General features: G+C 39.1%; 1 long non-coding RNA gene and 1 pseudogene across 1 annotated transcript; one reads left to right on the top strand and one right to left on the bottom strand.

Annotated features, from left to right (window-relative positions):
• The first annotated feature begins 8,677 nt into the window (after nucleotides 1-8,677).
• On the top strand, nucleotides 8,678-11,057 carry LOC108483522 (3-hydroxy-3-methylglutaryl-coenzyme A reductase 1-like; annotated as a pseudogene).
• Nucleotides 11,058-12,529: 1,472 nt separating this feature from the next.
• LOC108483523 (uncharacterized) lies at nucleotides 12,530-19,032 on the bottom strand. The gene is made up of 4 exons (XR_001871098.2): nucleotides 18,474-19,032; nucleotides 17,962-18,045; nucleotides 17,696-17,800; nucleotides 12,530-17,580 (listed from the first exon to the last, which is right to left on the bottom strand). It is a non-coding gene; the product is annotated as an uncharacterized LOC108483523 (long non-coding RNA).
• Between the last annotated feature and the right edge of the window lie 257 nt (nucleotides 19,033-19,289).

The following is a 19,289-nucleotide window of genomic DNA, read 5'->3' as shown; positions in this document are numbered from 1 at the left end:
TTACCACACTCACACACATTTTTTTTTCATTTTTATCACCCATACACCTTTGTTTATTATTTCACCCTAATGCACCAACAAAACATGTTTCATGACATGTTTAGCCCATCCTCCTTGTCATGGCCGGCCACCACCTATAAAGGGAATTTGACATGTAAGTCCATTATTTTGCATGCATGCTTTAATTAGTCATCACACATTTCCTATCATACTTTCAAAGTTCATTACTAAGTCCTTTCTTGTGGAATTCACCCTTATAACACTAAATCAATCATCATAAAATGTCATACATGAGCACACACATATTATAGGCATCAAAATAAATTTTTAATTATTTTATGCCTCGGTTTTGTGGTCCCGAGACCACCTTCCGACTAGGGTCAATTTTGGGTGTCACAACTCTCCCCACTTAAGAAATTTTCGTCCCGAAAATCTTACCGGTAAATAGGTTTGGATATCACTCTTTCATAGAGTTCTCGGTCTCCCAAGTAGCTTCTTCTATCCCGTGCTTGAGCCATAACACTTTTACTAGCGGAGCCCGCTTGTTTCACAACTCTTTCACTTCTCGTGATAGGATACGAATCGGTTCTTCCTCATAACTCATATTAGCTTGAATTTTAATTTCTGATGGACTAATCACGTGCGATGGATCGGATCTATAGCGTCGAAGCATCGAAACGTGAAAGACATCGTGAACCTTTTCGAGTTCGGGGCAAAATCAAACGATATGCCACTGGATCGACTCGCTTCGGATATCTCATATGGCCCAACGAACCTCGGGCTCAACTTGCCCTTACGGTACCGAATCGAGTATCTTTTCCAAGCGATACCTTGAGAAACACTTTATCACCCACGATACTCGATATCCTTACGCTTCAGTCTGCGTCGACCGACGATCGGAGGCTATCTTGAGACTTTCACGGATTACTTTCACTTTACATTCAAAGCATCCCTAATCAAATCCACCGAAAATCTTGCTTTCACCGAGCTCGGTCCAAAACAATGGTGTACGGCATTTACGACCGTACAAGGCCTCGTAGGTGCCATCTTAATACTTGATTGAAAGTCGTTGTTGTAAGCGAATTCAATCAACGGCAAATACCGTTCCCATAAACCACTAAACTCGAGGACGCAACATCTTAACATATCCTCAAGTATCTGAATTATCCGCTCGGGTTGACCATCGGTTTGGGGGTGAAAGGCGGTCTTGAAATGCAACTTGGTACCCAAAGCTTCTTGCAACTTTTTCCAAAATCGCGAGGTAAATCTCGGATCTCTATCCGACACGATGGAAATAGGCACCCGTGTAATCTCACAATCGAGAAGCGTACAATTCAGCTAATTTGTCAATTGAAAAATCCATACGTCTGGGGACAAAGTGGGCCGACTTAGTCAATCGATCTACCACGACCCAAACCGCATCCTTCTTACTTGCGACAATGGCGGTCCGGATACAAAGTCCATTGTGACTCGATCCCATTTCCACTCGGGTATCGTGATTGGTGAAGTAATCTCGAAGGCACCGATGTTCCGCTTTCACTTGTTGACATATTAAACATCTCAAACAAAGTCGGAGATGTCTCGCTTCATACCATGCCACCAAAACCGACGTTTCAAATCATTGTACATCTTCGTACTCCCGGGTGGATTGCCATTCGGCTACAATGGGCTTCATTGAATTATCGAAATGAGTTCAATTCTTTGGAACACACAGACGACTTTTGAACCTCAAACAATCGTCATCATCGATTTGAAACTCGAATCCTTGTTTGGAACACACTCGGCCCGTTTTGCGACCAACTCGTCGTCGACTTTCTGAGCTTCTCGAATTTGATGTATCAATAGTGGTTTGGCTTTCAATTCAGCTACTAACACACTATCGGATCGAACAGACAAGTGCACGTTCATCGCTCGTAAAGCGAATAATGATTTACGACTCAAGGCATCCGCAACCACATTCGCCTTTCCGGGTGATAGTCAATGACCAGCTCGTAATCCTTTAACAGCTCGAGCCAACGTCTTTGTCGCAGATTTAAGTCTCTTTGGATCATCAAATATTTGAGACTTTTGTGATCCGAGTATACATGGCACCTTTCACCAAATAAGTAATGTCGCCAAATCTTTAAAGCGAATACGATGGCGGCCAATTCGAGATCATGAGTCGGATAATTTTTCTCATGTGGCTTTAATTGCCTCGACGCATAGGCCACAACTCGACCTTCTTGCATTAATCATAACCTAACCCAAGTAGAGAGGCGTCGCTATAGATGACAAGCTCTTTCGGACTCGGGTTGCACTAGAATTGGGCCTTCATCAAATAAGTTTTCAGTTGATCGAAACTTTTTGGCATTTCTCCGTCCATTCGAACTTAACATCCTTTTGGAGTAACCGTCATCGGCGTGGCTATCGTTGAGAAGCCTTTTACAAATCGTCGGTAATAACCTAAGCAAGCCCCAAAAAACTCGAACCTCGTAATATTTCTGGAGGCTTCCAATTAAGTATGGCTGAAATTTTATTGAATTCGACTCGAATACCGATCGAGATACCACATGACCCAAGAAGCTAACCTCTCTTAACCGAACTCACACTTCTTGAACTTAGCATATAATTGCTTATCCCGTAAAATTTGCAGACTAACAAGAAGGTGTTCAAGCATGTTCGGTCTCATTTCTTGAATAGACCAAGATGTCATCAATGAACACGACTACGAATCGATCCAAATATGGTCTAAAGATCCGATTCATTAAATCCATAAATACCGCGAGGGCATTAGTGAGCCCAAACGGCATCACTAGGAACTCATAGTGACCATATCTCGTTCAAGGCGTCTTGGGTACGTCCGAATCTCGATTCGCAATTGATAATAGCCCGATCTCAAATCTATTTTCGAGAACACCGAGGCTCCCTTTAGTTGATCGAACAAGTCATCGATACGTGGCAGCGGATATTTGTTCTTTATTGTCGCTTTATTAAGTCGACGATAATCGATGCTGCAACCGCATGGTTCCATCCTTCTTTTCACGAACAACACCGGCGCACCCAAGGCGAAAAACTCGGCGAGCAAAACCTCTATCCACCAATTCTTGCAAGCGAGCTTCCAACTCCTTTAATTCCGTTGGTGCCATACGATACGGAGCTATCGAAATTGGAGTGGTACCGGTACCAATTCGATGCCAAATTCTATTTCCGAACGGTGATAAACCGGCAATTCTTGAGGAAAACATCCGGGTATTCACAAACCACGAGCGCAGATTCGGGTTTCTTTTCGATTCCTTGTCATCGAGCACGACGCAAGGTACGCTTCGCACTCTTTTCTTACATATTTTCGGGCCAACATTGCGATATTACGGTGGCAACCCCTTTAAGTCCGTAGACTTAACCCGAATTATCTCGTTATTCACGCACCTCAAATCGATAGTCTTGCTTTTGCAATTTACGACCGCATCGTGCATGGTCAACCCATCCAAACCAAGAATAACGTCGAATTCATCGAGCGGCAAAAGCATCAAGTCCGTAGGAAACAAGAACCTCGGAACACTAGGGGACTTTTCTTGCACACTTTGTTGACAAGCACGTAATGACCCAAGGGTTTGACACCGAATTACAAACTCGATGAGACTCAATAGGCAAAGTCTTCTTGGATGCTAAAGTTTCACATATATAAGATTGAGTAGAACCGGGGTCAATCAAAGCAATCACATTAGTATTGAAAAGAGTGAAAGCACCGTAATGACATCCGGAGAGGCAAGCATCCTCGCGTGCAGCGTATGGCATAAGTCCTCGCAGGAGCACGAGCCTCGGATCGATGGTAGCATCTCTAGATCCTCTCGACCGCCATCGACATTGCCCATATTTCTAGGTGGCCTACCTCGGCGATGGTAGCACCCGAGTTTCCACTCGACTCACATTCATTCAAGCATCCTCGGGCAATCCTTCCTAAAGTGGTCGGCCGATCCACACTTATAGCAGGAGCGATCACGAAACCAACAGCTCCCGAATGCCATTTGCCACAATGTTGACACTCCGCCCTCTCTCGCGATCATTTCCACCATGGCGATCGAAGTGACTCGTGTGGTCACGGGGTCGATCGCGTCCTCGTCTAGAAAAGCCCAAAGCGCCTCTAGGCGGTTCACATCATCTCGAAATCTCTTGATTGCTGTTGAAGAGACTTTCCGAGGACCTCTTCGAATTCTCCGGTTCCCACATCACTTTTGTTTCTCCTTTCTAAGCTCTTCGACTTTACAAGCTCGCTCAACAAGTACTACGATCTCGTATTTCGAGAATGCCAACGAACATCCTTATATCATCATTCAGCCCATCCTCAAGCGTTTACATAATAGCCGGACGAAATGCATTCTCGCGTGTATCGGCTAAGCCTCACAAATTTTCGTTCATAGTCGGTAACGACATAGAACCTTGCTTAAGATCAAGAAATTCCTTCGCTTTTGGTCGATGAATCTCGATGATATACTTTTTTTTTTTGAACTTCGTTTGAAAGAATTCCCAAGTCACTTGCTCTCTAGGTACCACGAAGTCGAGTACTCCACCAATAGTAGGTGGAATCACGTAGCAAGGAGATGGTACACTTTAAGCACTCATCGGTGTACAAGATAGCTCATCGAGCACCGGATAGTGTTGTCCAACCAAAATTCAGCTCGTTCGGCATCATCATCATCCGTAGCTTTAAATTCAGTGGCCCCATGTTTTCGAATCCTATCGACGGGGCTTACTTGACCTTATTTGGTCGATTCACGGAGGTATTGTAGGTGCGGGGTTGCATTTGTCGGGAATGGAGGTTGTGGGACGGTAGTGTTAGTTCGAATGTATTGATTAAACCATTCGTTCATCACACTATAAAAGGCTTGCCTAGCCTCATCATTCGGATTGCTGGCCATAGGTTGAGAGTCCACCGGCGCTGTCCCTTGTGCGGGAGCAGGCGCCACACTCTCCACATCATCAGCTATTGCTCGGTTGGGATCGGGATCCATTGTTATAAACAAACTCAAAGTCAAATTGTCAGAAATCACCACACTATCGATTCATCATTTAATGGCATGTATAGCTAGACCCCAAACACCTCACGGTAGTCCTAGAATCGACTAAACCGTGGCTCTGATACCAATAAAATCGTAACACCCCGAACCCGAGACCATCGCCGGTGTCGGACACGAGGGGTTAGCAAGCCAAGTTCACTTGTTTTGCCCATCCATCGGACATTTCCAGTCAGGCTGGAAAAACTGCGTCACTGTCGGCTTAAAAATCATATCTCGAGTTTCAAAACTCGGAAACTGGTTTCGTAAATTTTCCCTGAATTTAGACTCATATATCCATCCATGGATTTATTTCTAGAATTTTTGGTCGGGCCAATTGGTACAGTTTATTAGTTAAAGTCACCCATGTTACAGGGATCGACTGCTCTGACCTTCGCGCGGTATAACTTGAATATCTCTCTGTACAGAGCTTTAATGCTGGTGCCGTTTGTTTCTAATGAAACTAGACTCAAAATGGAATCTGTACATATAAGGTATGTCTCCTAATTCTTTCTGGATAATTTATAGTAAATTTTTAAAGTTGCGACAGGGAACCCAGAAACCGTTCTGGCCCTGTCTTACAATAGCTTTAATATCTCTTAACATGTAACTCCTATGACCATTTCGTTTCTTCCATATGAAGATAGACTCATCAATGTTAATTTACATAGCTGATTCACTAATTAATACCATTCCTACAAATTTTGGTGATTTTTCACATTCACGTTACTGCAGCTGGCAGCATCTGTTTTAAGGTAGGTCTTACCTATTTTGTAGTCTCCATGAACCAACTAGTCTTGCCTTACATAGGTCCACATATGATCATTTTAACCATGCCAATGGCTGATCATGTGACCAACATTCCCATTTCCAATTCATAGTCACATCATGACACCATATATATATATACAAACCGCAAATAGTTTAAGTTGATACTTCACTATTACGAGCCATTTTCGCATGGCCGTACACATATACATCATAACATATTTAAACCAACAAGGGTAGTCCTATACATGCCATTTCAAGTTCAACCAAGAATTTATACCAAAATGGGGGCTTGATAGTGTGGATGGCTTCGACTTCAACGATCCCGAATCCGATTGCTATCGGCGAAATCTAGAAAACCGAGAGCCAAAGCGTGAGTAAGCATTTTTATGCTTAGTAAGTCTCAAGGAATATAATCAACTCTAATTACAGCAATACATTCACATAGTTAAATGCATCATTTCATTAATGCACATTCACATAATCATACTTACTTCACCATCCCAACTCTTATGTTCATACACAAATAACGGCTTCATTAAGGCCGATAACTCTTCCATCATAGGAGCGGATATTCACACGCTCTTACTCCTAGCGCATAAAGCACACACCGCACTTACCTTGTCATTGGGAAATTTCACAAGTGCATTAGCTGAAATTTTCCAGCAAGCTTATAATTTTCAAATCACATACCTTCGAGTTTAACCGGATGTCGCTACTCGATCAATCGCCTTGGGACATAGCCGGTTATGGTAACCCGCACCAAGGCCTACGGGACTTAACCCGGATATCACGATTTGCACAAATGCCTTGGTCTTAGCCGGATAGAATGACTCGCACGAATGCCTTGGTCTTAGCCCGGATGTAGCCACTAGCACAATTGCCTTGGTCTTAACCGGTTATAATTTCCAGCATAATTGTCTTGGGCTTAGCCGGATATCATTCAATTTCTCATGCACACATACATCAATAATCATTGGACATACATATTTATTTTCGTTACTAAGGCTCAAACACAATTATAATCACTAACATAATCGCCTTCGGGACTTAGCCGGGTATCATTCGAATACTCATACACATAAATCAATAATCAATACATCCATATTTCATTCCACATAATTCAAGTAAGGTCACTTCTTGAGGACTTACCTCGGATGTTGTCGAACGGCTTTTACGGCTATTCGATTACTTTTCCTTCCCTTGTCCAATTGTGGCCCTCTTAGCTCTTGAGCTAATTCAAACAAATTCAATTTATCAAAACCTCATTGTGCTAGCTTATGGCGAATATGACAAGGAATTTAAATGGTCATATGGCCACCCTTTAGCTTGAATACACAATGGTCATGCACATTTTATACTACATCAAGCAATTCAATACAATTTATTCGAGCATCAAGGAAAAGCTAAGGCCTTCAATAGGCTACCCAAGGCGAATATACTTGTCCATGTTGAGGCCAATTATGCACTTAATACCACACAAAAACAGCATGCATTTTACTAGTTAATGCTTTGCATATTGTAGCTCAAAACTTACAATATAGCATCAAGCACTCATATGTGTGCTAGGCGAATGTGCTTACAATTTCACAATTATTCTTCAACATCTTCTTCTTTAAACAAACTTATTCATCACTTCCTTCATAACCAAAACATCATGTGCAAACATATATATACATATATGAGCATGGCGAATTTCAAGGTGTCCATAGCCATCCAAAACACAAATTTTAACTAACATGCAAGAAGCATGAACCATGCTCATGAATGCATCATGGCGAATATGACAATCATGCTCCTTTTCAACTTCAATCATGATAAAACAAAAGAAAGCTCAAAATCTTACTCAAGAGTAGACAATCCATCATTGCATGCATCATCATCAAGCTTCACACTTAGCATGCAATGGCTTTATCACCATAACAACTTTGGCCAAATACCATTTCCATGGCTTAACAAAGATTTGAGCCATGGCTAACATGCACATCAAGTTAGCAACCAAAACATGCATGAAACTCCTAACACAACCTCATACATACCTTAATCTTGATGCAAACTTAGCCAAATCTCCTTCTAGATCTCTTCCAAACCAAGCATGAAGCAAAAATCCTCCTTCTTCCTTAGTTTTGGCTCAAAGAAAGGATGAACAAAATTTTTCTTTCCTTCTCTACAACTCACGGCAATGGGGGATTACCACACTCACACACATTTTTTTTTCATTTTTATCACCCATACACCTTTGTTTATTATTTCACCCTAATGCACCAACAAAACATGTTTCATGACATGTTTAGCCCATCCTCCTTGTCATGGCCGGCCACCACCTATAAAGGGGAATTTGACATGCAAGTCCATTATTTTGCATGCATGCTTTAATTAGTCATCACACATTTCCTATCATACTTTCAAAGTTCATTACTAAGTCCTTTCTTGTGGAATTCACCCTTATAACACTAAATCAATCATCATAAAATGTCATACATGAGCACACACATATTATAGGCATCAAAATAAATTTTTTAATTATTTTTATGCCTCGGTTTTGTGGTCCCGAGACCACCTTCCGACTAGGGTCAATTTTGAGCTGTCACAGAAGAGATTCAATTAAAAATGGAACAAAGGAAAAAAACTTAGGAATTAATGTATAAATTTACACACCGACATCTCATTGTATATTGAATTAAAGTAGGAATACCATTTATGATATTATCCCAAAATAGAGTAAATGGAAGAAAACTGAAAACTAATCACTTTAAATCATACAAATGGAAGGAACATGCATAAGCATGAAGTTAAATTTGTAGCATTATTATTATTATTATTATTGCAGAAATAAAGAAAACTGAATTTAAGTGCGTTTTCCTCCCTATTTAAAGAACTATTATCATCAATTTTATGGATTTAATTAATAACTAAAGTCAAGTAGAGGTTCAGCAATACATTAACATTAGAGAAAAAAAAAACACAGTCCTCCCCATTTGGTCCTTAATTATCGCTTCAATTCCTTTTGGCAATTTCCTCTCTGTCGTCCACCATTATCTCACCTACTACTACTCCTGTCCGTACTGTCTATTTCGTCGGAGATTTTTTAATGGACATTCGACGGCGACCTTCTAAAGCACTTCGACCAGCTCCGAAGGAGCCGTCATCCGTACCGGAACCTACTGGCGCCAAGGCATCGGATGCTCTCCCGCTCCCTCTTTACTTCACTAACGCTCTTTTCTTCACGCTTTTCTTCTCGGTGGCGTACTACCTCCTCGGGACAAGATCCGTAACTCCGTTCCCCTTCACGTCGTCACTTTCTCCGAACTGGCAGCTATTCTTTCCCTCATCGCCTCCTTTATATACCTCCTTGGTTTCTTCGGTATCGACTTTGTCCAGTCGTTCATTGCACGCGCCTCCAACGAGGCCTGGGACCTCGTCGACGAAGAAGAAGGCGAGGATCATCGTCACCGGCTGATGGCTTGCGCTCCTTCTATCGCCGACCATATAATTCCGGCGGTTTCCTCCGCCGAAGACGAAGAAATAGTGGATTTGGTTGTCAAGGGAACAATCCCTTCATACGCGCTGGAAGAGCAAGTCGGAGATTGCAAGAGAGCGGTTCGAATTCGAAGAGAGGCGTTGCAGAGGATTACTAGGAGGTCGTTGCAAGGCTTACCTTTGGCTGGCTTCGGTTATGGCTCTATTTTGAAGCAGTGCTGCGAAATGCCAGTAGGATACGTTCAGATTCCTGTGGGGATTGCGGGGCCATTGCTCCTCGATGGTTTCGAGTACATTGTGCCAACGGCTACCACTGAGGGCTGCATTGTTGCAAGCACCAATAGAGGATTTAAGGGTATTTATGCATCCGGGGGCGCCACCAGCACTATTCTGAGGGACGGTATGACCAGAGCTCCAGTCGTTCGGTTCCCTTCAGCTTCTAGAGCTTGCCATCTCAAGTTTTTCCTCGACAATCCTTCAAATTTTCAGACATTGGCCGACGAATTCAACAAGTAACGTAAACAAAACTTAAATCTATTCACCCATTCTTGTTTTCTTTGCTTAGGTATTGATTTCGTATGCGTTCATAGAAGAAGTGATGTATGTTGCTCTGTTTGCCAGGTCAAGTAACTTTGCAAGACTTCAGGGTGTCCAATGTTCCATTGCTGGTAAAAATCTCTATATGAGATTTAGCTGCACCACAGGGGTGCCATGGGGATGAGCATGGTTTCAAAGGGAGTCGAGAACGTCCTTGCATACCTTCAAAATGAGTATTCGGACATGGATATTATCAGTATCTCTGGTAAAGTTCGATTCTCATATGCATACAGTTCTAAGTTTCATCAATGGTAATTCAATCCGGTATTATCATGGTGCCAAACTTTGTATGCTTAGAGTTTATTTTTCATTTATGTTTGTTTGCTAGGAAACTTTTGTTCCGACAAGAAACCTGCCGCTATTAACTGGATTGAAGGGCGAGGGAAATTGGCGGTGTGTGATTTGTGAAGCAGTTATCAAAGAAGAAGTACTGAAGAAGGTTTTCTGAACCAATGTGGCTACACTCGTAGAGCTCAACATGCTGAAGAACTTAGCCGGTTCGGCTGTCGCCGGTGCTCTCGGTGGATTTAATGCCCACGCAAGCAACATCGTCTCTGCTATATTCATAGCAACCGGACAAGACCCGGCCCAAAATGTCGAAAGCTCCCATTGCATTACCATGATGGAAGCTGTCAATGATGAGAAAGATCTTCACATATCTGTGACTATGCCTTCCATTGAGGTCGGAACCATAGGGGGCGGAACTCAACTTGCATCACAGTCTGCATGCCTGGATTTGCTTGGAGTAAAGGGGGCTAGTAAAGAACTACCAGGCGCAAACTCAAGGCTCTTGGCAAAGATCGTGGCCGGCTCCGTCCTGGCGGGGGAACTTTCCTTAATGGTTGCAATAGCCAGTGGTCAGCTTGTCCAGAGTCACATGAAATACAACCGGTCCACCAAGGATGTATCCAAAGTTGGATCATAACAAGGTATAAAGATTATGTTGGAGTTGTAAGTAGCATTAATCGGCATGGTTTGAGGGTACGAATCTTTTAGCCTTATGGCAGAATCACCCTCCAAGAAATTTGGTCCTTTTGATTGTGTCCACACTGTGAATTCTTAATTGCCCCTTTCTTTTAGTTTCTGGCATGCGTGTGTGTAGTTTTGCTTTATGAACTTGCTGATCAACTCAATTGAGTAGGCAATGGTTTATTCCTATGATGTGAGAAAATAACTAAACAACCTTTCAAACTTTATATGATACATGAATTGTTAGATTTATTTGGAATGGTTTCTTATGGATATTAAGAAGTTTAAAGATATTTTTAAAAAATTGATTTAAAAGGAAAAAAACGGGTCACAAATTATTAACGGATATGAGTTTTGAACATAAACAATAAAATAAATATGTAAGAAAAAATAATTTATAAAAATTGATATGGTATAATATATTACTTATATGTAATTTTATATTTTAATTAAGAGAATGGTCCAGAAAACTTTAATTAAAATTTCACATCATCCATTTTAAATATATAAATTTTCCGTGGAATACCTAAAATCTAAAACTTTGAGAATGGTCTTTTTTAATTTTTATTATTAGTACTAAAATTATAACGTACACAATAATATCGATAATGTTAATTCACAATTAATTCTGTACTCAATAACTTATTTTCCATCAATTTGCCACTATAAATATAAAAGGTAACATTTGTAATTAACTTTTATTTTATTCACTAAATTATAATCATCTAATTATTCGATTTGAGAGGAAGATGACATAGTAACTTTTAAAATTGATATAAAAATAATTTTAACCCTCAATATTTATCGTTGTATCAATTTAGTCTTGATTCGAAAAAATTAACCCCAACGGTTACACATTATGTAATTTGCTCTTAATCTTTTTTAATTTTGTGACTATTTTACTTAAGAAGCTAAAAAGTAAATCTATCAATTAATTCGATTGAAAATATATCAAAAATAAAACACCGAAAATCCAAGATAATAGTTTTCATCTTTTCTCATTCTGTTAAAATTAATTCTCAATGTTGCAAAAATAAAATAAAACTCAAATTACATAATGTATAAATGTTGATGGTTAATTTTTGGAATCAAAACTAAATTGACATAAATATAAATATTGAGTATTAAAATTTCTATTATACCAATTTCAAAACTGCCAAGTTATCTTCCCATTAATAATTTATTTACTGATAAATAAAAATAATTCAAACAGTTGAGTGACTAAAAATTTAAATAGTTTAATAATAATTTTATAATCTTTCATAGATAAAAAGAAGAATATTAATAGCAAAATTACTACCAATTTAGTTTACCTAAAAAAGTTAAAATCAAATTGTATGCTTTTGCAAGTAAATCCACATCTAGGGAGTCAAGTAGCTTAAATTATTCCTAATTTTTTATTTAAATTAAATATTATTTTTATATAAATATTTTTATAATTAAAATATATAAAAAAATTTAACATTTGGAAAGACCGGATAAAATTATGGGTTGTCTGTTTTGAGAGTGTAATGAGGTGCGCTTAATATCGGCAATATAGGTGCTGGAAATCCGCAAGTTAGCCTTCTATTTTATCCAAAACTATGGACTTAATAACGTTGAGATTTTTCTTTCAAATTTTTTATATAATTTCATTATAAATTTTGATTATATATATATATATATATATTTTTTTTTTCAGAATATTTAAAACTATTCATAATCTCTCCTCAACCCATAAATAAGAAGATAATGTGCTTTAACATACTTCAACCCATGTCCTTCTACAAAAACAACAATATCCATACCAGTAGAATCAATTATAAATTTTTGATTAAATGAATTAATGGAATCAAATTTTATAGATATGAAAAATGAGAACTCAAATCTTGCATAGCACAATTTGTGGAAACAGTTTTAAGACATGTTATTTATATATCAATTATCAATTGTCCTAAAATGGGGAACCATTTACCGCTAACTTATACCAGGAAACATTATTTGTTGCTCAAATTAAACTGTTAGAGATTTCTTTATAGAATATTTTTTAAAAATATTATTTAAGGGAAAGTATATGCAATTCAAATTCAGATTACATTTATAAATGACATTTGTTTGCTTAATTTTGATTTATTAACATTAATTTTTGTCTAAATTTATAAATGATTAATTTAGATTTGTTTTAAGCCTACACATACATTTTTATGTTATTTTTAATTTAATAGGTAAAAATTTAATATTTTTCTTTCCCTATTTTATTCAGTACTAGTAATAGTCATTTAACTTCTGCCAATTGGCGCGTTTCTGTCTGCCTGGTGGCACGATTTGGAGTCTTCTCTTCTTTTCTTTTTCAAGTTTTAGTTTTCTTTTATTTGGAATCTGGTTTTATGTTAGTTCGCGATCTGGGAAGCTGTGTTCTGGTGCTGATTGGGGGGGGGATGGAAAGTGGTATTGCAGATCTGAGTCTAGAAGATGGGGAAGAAGATGCTTTCGTTTTGCCAGGAGAGGTAGATGAATAGTCCACTATTTTCAAATTTTATTTGGTTGGGCGTTTTCTTACGGCTAGTGTGGTGCATTTCCCAGCCATGAGGAATACTTTGGCAAATATTTGGCATCCTTTGGAGGGGATGCAAATAACGGATTTGGGGGAGAGGCTTTATTTGTTCAAGTTTTTTAACGAGCTTGATATTTCTCAGGTTATTATAGGAGCTCCTTGGACTTTCAACAATCACCTGTTGATTTTCTATAGGATTCAGGAGAACGAAGATCCGATGGCTGTGCCATTAGTATTTTCAGACTGGTGGGTTCAGGTGCATGACTTGCCACCTAGTTTTTTCAAAGACTTAATGGCGTTGCAGTTTGGAAATTTCCTTGGCCGATTTTTAGAGTATGATACGAAACAAGTTCTTTATGGTTATAGGAACTATATGCGTATTCGTGTTCAGATTGATGTTAGAAGTCCTTTGAAAAGGAAGAAAAAAATTATGATTTCTGCCTCAAAATTCACTTATAAAAATATAAATATGAGAAATTAACTTTGTTTTGCTTTTTATGTGGCTACCTTGGGCATGGAGATAATTTTTGCCTGATGCGATTACAAACTGGTTTGCAGGAATTAGAGTTGGGATGGGATCTGAAGTTGAGGGCTCTAGTGAGGAGAGCTAGCACTGTCAATAGTATTTGGTTGAGGGAGGAAAGTGATAGTAATTTTGGAAAGTATCATGTTGAGATGCAATTTGGTCAGAATTCTAGCCAAAATCAGACGCGTGGATCATGGGCTAATGTGCACAATCTTTTGGGGATAAATTTGGAAGGTTGCAATATTCCAGCCATCTTGAATAATGGTCAGAAAAGGGGGATTTTCGGGAATAATGAGGGATAGACTGTGGGGAAGGGGAAAATTCAATTGGTGGGACATTTGTTCAAGGAAGTGTTTTGAGGAAATATTCTGACGACAAGGGGACCACTGCTGGAGTAGAGTTATCAAGTATGGAATGTGAATTAGTAGAGGATCCAATAATTAATGAGGAAGGAAAAAAAAGATAGAGGTTCGATTTTTTGATCTCTAATGTTTCTAATGGTCAGGATTCATTGGAGGTTATTGGTGGGATTTCAGCTCATAAACAACAGATATCGGTGGCTGCCATGGAGCATGCCGACCAAAAGAAATGAAAATTTATTGCTGGAATGTTCGTGGATTGGGGAGTCTACGAGCAGTTAGAAGATTTCAGCATATGGTGAAACTTCATCATCCCCAAATTGTTTTCTTTATGGAGACTAAATTAGATACTAGTAGTATGGAGGGTGTTAGGAGACGGTGTGGGTTTTGTTATAGAGTTGATGTCCCTGCAGATGGTTCTCAAGGGTTATTAAGTATTGGGTGGAATGGAGGACAATTAGTCGCCTTAAAAAGTTTCTCAAAAATCCACATTGATGTGGAGAACCAAGAGGAGCTGTCCTCGGTGGCGTTTTATGGGTTTTTATGGAGCCTCAGATGTAAGATATAAGGCGGAGACGTGGGAATTACTCAAAATTTTGGGGAGAAATAATTCGCTTCCTTGGATTGTAGGTGGTGATTTTAATGATATTCTTTTTGCTCATGGAAAAAGGTGGGGTTTACCTTGGGAGGAGGATCGAATGGAGGCTTTCCGTCGAACATTAGATGCTTGCCAATTGGTGGATATTGGTTTTTCTAGGCTTTGGTTTACTTGGGAAAGAGGTCGAATAATGGACCGGAATATTAGGGAAAGACTCGACAGTGGAGTTGCTACTGATGGCTGGCTCCAACTTTTCCCAACATATTCTTTAAGGCATCTTCCTCACTCTTTATCGAATCATTGTCCCTTGCTCATTGAGACGAATAAGGGAGAGTTGAATAAATGACAAGCTAGATTCTGGTTTGAAGCTTGGTGGGTTCTTGAAGAGTCGTATGAGGAAATGATTAAGAAGCTATGGAATGTAAGTTCTGGTTCTTTCCTTAATCGCATGTCAATTTTGGCTTTGGGGTTGAAGGATTGGGCGAGAAGGATAAAACATAAGAGAATGAGAGAAGTGCAACGATTGAGCAGAAGACTGGAGGAATTGAATTGCGAGGATAGGTCGGAAGGGAATTTGGAAGAACTCATAGAGGTGAAATTACATTTGATATGGAGATGGACAAGGAGGAAAGGTATTGTGAGAAACGGACAAGAGTTAACTGGTTAAAAATGGGAGATAAAAATACCGTTTTTTTCCACAGACATGCCTTTCAGAGATGATGTACCAATCGGATTCGTGGTTTACAAAGAATTGATGATTCTATTACTACGGAGGGGAAGGACATCGAGAATATTGCTCGGGATTATTTTTCACACTTATTCGGGTCTAGAGGTGTTGGAAATTTGGAGCATGTCCTTTCAGGGGTTCATTCATGTATTTCTGATAGTATGAGCCAGGGGTTGCTAGCTCCTTATTCAGAGGAAGAGATCGTGAAGGTGTTGAAAGGTATGAGGCCTACAAAGGCATCTGGGCCTGACGATTTTCCAGCAGTATTTTACCAGAAATTTTGGAGTATTATTGGTAAGGACACTAGTGAATTCTGCTTGAATATCTTGAATGAAAGTTGTTCGCTGGAAGATATTAATAGGACGTACATAGTGCTGATCCCAAAAACTGTTAATCCTTTGAACCTGAAAAATTTTCGTCCCATAAGTCTGTGTACGGTGATTTATAAAATCATCGCTAAGACAGTGGAAAATTGTTTACAAGAGGTGCTGGATGGTTGTATTGATGAGGCTTAGAGCGCGTTTGTACTTGGAAGACTCATCACGGACAATGTGTTGCTGGCATACGAGGTACTTAATTTTTTGAAAAATAAAAGAGCTGGTAGAAAAGGGTTTATGGCTTTGAAACTTGACAAGAGTAAGGCTTATGATAGAGTGAAATGGTCTTTTATCAAAGGGGTAATGACAAAAATGAGTTGTACAGAAGTATTTATGGATGTTATTTTCCGTTGTATTAATTCTGTTAAATACTCTATTTTAATTAATGGGGAAGAGGGCTCAATTTTTAAGGCAACAAGGGGATTGCGCCAAGGTGACCTGTTAAGCCCTTATTTGTTTCTATTCAGTGGAGAAGGTTTGTCAGCACTTATGAGATTGGCAAATTAGGAAGGGTAGATCTTTTCTAACAATTACTTATCTTTTCTGACAAGAGTAAGGCTTATGATAGAGTGAAATGGTCTTTTATCAAAGGGGTAATGACAAAAATGAGTTGTACAGAAGTATTTATGGATGTTATTTTCCGTTGTATTAATTCTGTTAAATACTCTATTTTAATTAATGGGGAAGAGGGCTCAATTTTCAGGGCAACAAGGGGATTCCGCCAAGGTGACCCGTTAAGCCCTTATTTGTTTCTATTCAGTGGAGAAGGTTTGTCAGCACTTATGAGATTGGCAAATTAGGAAAGGTAGATCTTTTCTAACAATTACTTATCTTATATTTGCAGATGATTGTATCCTTTTTGGTGAGGTGTCTAACAGGGAGATAAGTGCATTTAGAGAAATTTTCTAGGAATATGAGGCTTGTTCAGGGCATGCGTCAATTTTGAAAAATCCACTATTTTTTTAGCACAAATGTGATTGATCAGGGGAAAAACTTGGTCTTGCATGGTCTGAATGTGAGGTGTTCAAATGATATGGAGAAGTATTTGGGACTTCCAAATAGGATAGGAAGGAAAAAAAAAGTGGGCTTTTCAAAACCTGAAGGATAGGTTGAAATAGAAGATTAACAGCTGGAGCATAAGATTTATTTCTCAATACGGTAAAGAGGTTTTTATAAAAGCTGTTTTACAAGCAATTCCTACCTTTTCAATGGCATATTTTCTTTTGCCAAAATCATTTTGTTCTGAACTAGAAAAAACAATGAGCTTCTCTTGGTGGCAAAATGGTAGTGGGAAGAGAATGATACATTCTGCGAGTGGAAGGCTCTTAGCGAGCTCAAGGAGGATGATGGTATGGGTTTTTGTAGTCTTAGCCTTTTTAATATTGCGTTATTGGCCAAACAGGGTTGGCGTTTATTACGTAATCCTAATTCTTTACTAGCGCGCACTTTGAAGAAAAAATATTATAAGGACTCCGATTTTTTAAACTCTAGGTTGGGTAATTTACCTTCCTTTACCTGGTAGAGCATTTGGGCTGTAAAGGGTCTCCTTATGAAAGGTTTGGGATGACAGATTGGCGATGGTAGGCAAGTGTCCATTTGGGATGATGCTTGGGTCCCTAGAATTGAGGAAGTTAGATTTCAGAATTTAAATCCCAATCCGGGGTTGATAAAGGTAGCAGATTTGATTGATTCTTATACAAGGAAATGGAATGTGGACCTGATTTATAGTACCTTTACGAAGAGCGAGGCTGAGAGAATCTTATGTATTCCATTGGCCTTGAGCTCGCATGAGGATCTCACTATTTGGAGAGGAGAGTCGACTGGTGAATACTCGGTCTGTAATGGATACAAGTATCTTTTACACGAAGGCCAGAATCAAATATAGAATAGGTATAAAAATTTTTATAAGCAACTATGGAATTTAGAGCTGCAACGTAAAATCAAAATTACAATGTGGAGATGTTCTTGTAACTATCTTCGTAATAGTAGTAACATACATTTTAGAAGGTTGATGAATTATGCCAGTTGTCAAAGGTGTCAAGCAAGAGCAGAAACGATAGAGCATTTATTCAGAGACTGCCCTGTTGCAAAAGAAATGTGGGAGAAGTTAAACTTTTGTTGGCCTAGTTCAGGGGTTGACACCGATTTTCAAGAAGTTCTAATACATATTTTTTGTTCTCACTCTATTTTCAAGTGCTGATTGTTTACATGTGCATTGTAGGTGATTTGGAATTCCAGAAATAAGTTTGTTCATGAGGGGGAAATGAAATCGGGATCCCAAATTGCAGAATTTGTTCTTAACTACTTAAACGAATTAGAAGGGTTGAACATGTATGTACATGAGAGAAGGATCCCTACGGTAAGATGGGCAACTCCGATTGGATCAAGAGTTAAAATAAACTTCGATGCCACTTTCAACAGACATAAAGAGAATTGTGTTCTGGGCTAGTAGTCAGAAATGAAAAAGCAGAAGTGATTTTCTCAAGTACTATCTTAAATGTGAATATACCGTCAGTTTTTTCGCCTGAGACGGTGGCGTGCCTCTAGGCTCTTGATCTGGGTATACAACTTGGACTGAGTGAAGTGAAAGTGGAATGAGACTCTCGGACAGTGATCCACAAACTACAAGAAGAACAAGAGGACAGATCTGAAATCGCAGCATTCATCAAAGATTCAAAGCAACGGAGTTTAAACTTCAATTTCTGTGTTTTTCGTTTCATAAACAGGGATTCTAACAGAGTTGCTCATGCAATTGCGACTAAAGGAATTAAAATGGGAGTTTCTACTTATCTATCGAATAGGGTTCCTCCTGGGGCTGAGGCTATGGCGGTTGAGGAATAGAGATGGACAGAGCACTTAAGGGAGATAGGGGGACAGACTATTGAAGTTGAAAGGGGAGGTGTTTTTGAAGAAAGCTAATGGTTGGTTTCTTTTAGAAATGGGTCTTTTGGGAGTAGGTGTTTTCGGTTTGCTGATGATGGATGGAAGTGACGGATGATAATTATGAATTGCTGTTTTCCTAGGAGGTGGCATTATTTTCAAGTTGGGGTTAATTGTTGGTTTCTAGCTGGGACGCATGGTCTTAGAGATCCCCTGCCTATTCGTCTGCTGGGTCATTGTTATTGTGGGCTATTTTTTCTTGGGCCGATTTTATTTTTTTTTCCAGTTTTGGTTTGCTTTCTTGTTTCCTTGCTTTTTATTTGTTTCCTGGACGTATTCATTTTGTTTTGAATTTCGTTTGTTTTGTTTGGGCCTGAGGAGAATAAAGATCCAGTATTTATTCAAAAAAAAAAGTAATAGTCATTTATGTATTTACCTTGTCACA

This window comes from Gossypium arboreum, chromosome 1 (genome assembly GCF_025698485.1).
Source record: "Gossypium arboreum isolate Shixiya-1 chromosome 1, ASM2569848v2, whole genome shotgun sequence".
NCBI classification, from domain to species: Eukaryota; Viridiplantae; Streptophyta; class Magnoliopsida; order Malvales; family Malvaceae; genus Gossypium; species Gossypium arboreum.
This window is presented reverse-complemented; position numbering and strand designations above follow the sequence as displayed.